Raw genomic sequence first — 2854 nt, 5'->3', positions numbered from 1 at the left:
ATGTTGATAACTAAAACACCCTTTGTTCTATACAGGACATAAATTTTTTCTATATTATATATTTTCTATGGGTTTAGATTTCAGATTTGTGTTTCACTATTATATAATATTTGCATTTAGTGTTTGAGGTTACATATAAGTTGGCAGGTTCTTCCTACACCATTTATTGAATAAATTTTTACTATTCTTACATAGGAAGCTTAATTGCCTTCTAGAAGACTTATTTTATTATTAAAAAGCTTAATTCCCCTTTTGCATTTTTAACTAAACTTAGCTTTAATATTTTGTCGTTTGCTTCTCCACTTTCTAATGTACTATGTTCTAAGTTATCTTTTTTCTTTGCACCAACATAATATCTTGATTACTTTTAGTGAATCTTAAAATCAAGTATGAATTTTCAAGTTGTTTTATTTTCCACTAGTTTTGAGTAAATTCACTTACTGTTTCTTTCTATAAGAATACTACAACTTACTGATCTATAAAATATGTCTACAAAAAGTTAGATGGGTTTGCATTCACTCTATAGAATCAGTTTGTAGGTATTGGATCATATAAATGTAATTATCCTAATCCACTCAATGTATTTACTTCCATTAAGGACGAATTCCTTATGCTTTGTCTATTAGTGTTTATCAGTTATTACAGTGCAGATCTATATATTTGGTGTTGTTAACTTTATACCTAAATATTTCATTTTTTTTAATGTTTCATTTTCTTTGATGCATTTTACAAATGCTTTACTTTTAAATTCAATTTTTGAATTTGTTCCAGCCATTATTCATAAAAGCATTGATTTTCATATGCTGACATCCTGGAGCATTATCCATGAATCATCACGATCTAAGGCTTGCGCTAGATTCTTTGGGAATGCTAGCCATCTGTAAATGTGGGTTCTATGTTTCATAGAGATTTATTTAATTCATTTCCATTCTGTATTTTTTTTTTTTCTTATTTTGCGACCAAGGACTTTCAAAATCAATGAGAAAGGTCATTCTTGCCTTTTTTTCCCGTGTTTATAAGGGGAAAGTTACTGATTATAAGATGTGTGATCGTGGAGTTGAGTTGTCAAGCACATACCTTCATTGCTTTTAACAGTGTTTTTCATTTCTACCATTTCATTAGGATTTACTAATAATTTTGCATTACTCGACTGAAAATTCTCCATCCGATGTTGCATGTTGTCCACCTTTTTCCATAATGGTTTTAACCTAATAATCTTAGATGTTAAAGTCTCAAAGTGAAATATATGTGATTACCTTTTTGTACCTTGTAATTTTGTTGTAAATTGGACTTTTATAAGATCAGATTAAGAAGACTGAGTAAATTTATTACCAAATATGGACATCTTTCCCTAGACAGGACCATACTATATTCGGACTAGAATGGTATATACATTTATGAAGCTTATTTCAGCTAAAATGTTAGTTCCTCCTGGATACCAGTGAGCAATTACTTAAACTTGTCTTTCCTGAACTATTCATAGAGCCTAGAAGGAAGACTCACACTGAAAAAAAAATAGCTAATGTTCAAGACTATCATTGTTTTACTATTTAACTCTGGAAGCTAGTTTAGGGTGGACTATTTAATATAGGTGAATAGCATAGACTAAAAAATGAAATACATAATAATGTAACACTAAAGAGATAGACTGTTGAAAGTTTGAGAGGCATCATGAATAGGGATACACTTAATGAATCAGAAATATTTCCCTACACCTTTAACATAAGTTATATAAACCACATAGAAGCATGAAGGTTTCATTTTCAAACTATTTATCTTTAGGGAAACTTGTATTACAATTTGTTTGTTTAAATATTGTGATCAGTCAAAGAATATCACTGAGTAAACCACTTCCCGACAGTTTCTTAAGAACGAGTAATTCCAAATTTCATAACTATAGAATATTTGGAGACTTAAACTGCATCTAACTGGGTGAGTTTCTTTTTTTTAACCAACTGAAGATTTTAATATTAAAGGTCCATGTATGAGATATTCAGTTACCAAGAATATAAAATTTTCTCACTATTGAGTGTTGGTTGTAAGAATATAGGTGAAGGTTCAGGGTGGAACAAATAGCCGTAGCCTGACCCTAAGAAAAATTTTGAGACATCTTTGTTTAGCAAAATGATTGGTTTATTAAAGACTGAGAGCACAAGGACCCATGGGCAGAAAGAGCTAACTGCCGAGCTGTGCCGAGAGATAGCCCGTTCATCATACCCCTCGGAACTTCCAGGAGAGGGGTTAGGACACGCACTAGCTCTAAGAGATTTTGAAGCAAGGTCTATCGATTTGAGGGCTAGCTACAGTTGCAGGCAAAAGTCAAATCTTCACATCAATAAAACCTAAGTACTTGAGACCCTTAGGATGTCCATATCAGGGCCTATACCATGCTTGGGGGATGATTGAATAGTCTCTTGGGGGAGGGGTTAGAGATAAAAGAAGTTTCAAAGGAATTTTGTTACACTTAAAATGGAAGACTTAGGATCTTGGAGGGGAGGAGGTCAGCTAGGACTGCCTTGGGCCCTCATTAATTCTCATTCATAATGAGGCAGTGAGTTCCTATATGAGGAATGCTTCACTGTGCCTGTTTAAGGAACATTTCAACTATGGTTCAGTAAGAAGAAATTAACTGTGTCTAGATACGAATTCCCTTTTGGAAGCTAGGTTTAAGCTTTTTGTTCTGCTATTGCTTCAGGGTACATTGTAAACTGAAAGGAGACTCAAGTCTTGTACCAAGATTGATGGGTATCTACCAGTTTGTTAACTTGTTTCTTTTGTCCTTTAGGGCAGCCAGGAGTGCCTGAGGAATGTTGCATACATGGGGAGTGGGGTGTCACAGGGTGTCAGCTTCTGC

Source organism: Ursus maritimus, unplaced genomic scaffold, assembly GCF_017311325.1.
Source record: "Ursus maritimus isolate PB19 unplaced genomic scaffold, ASM1731132v1 scaffold_6, whole genome shotgun sequence".
In the NCBI taxonomy this organism is placed as follows: Eukaryota; Metazoa; Chordata; class Mammalia; order Carnivora; family Ursidae; genus Ursus; species Ursus maritimus.
Note: the sequence above shows the minus strand (reverse complement) of the source record.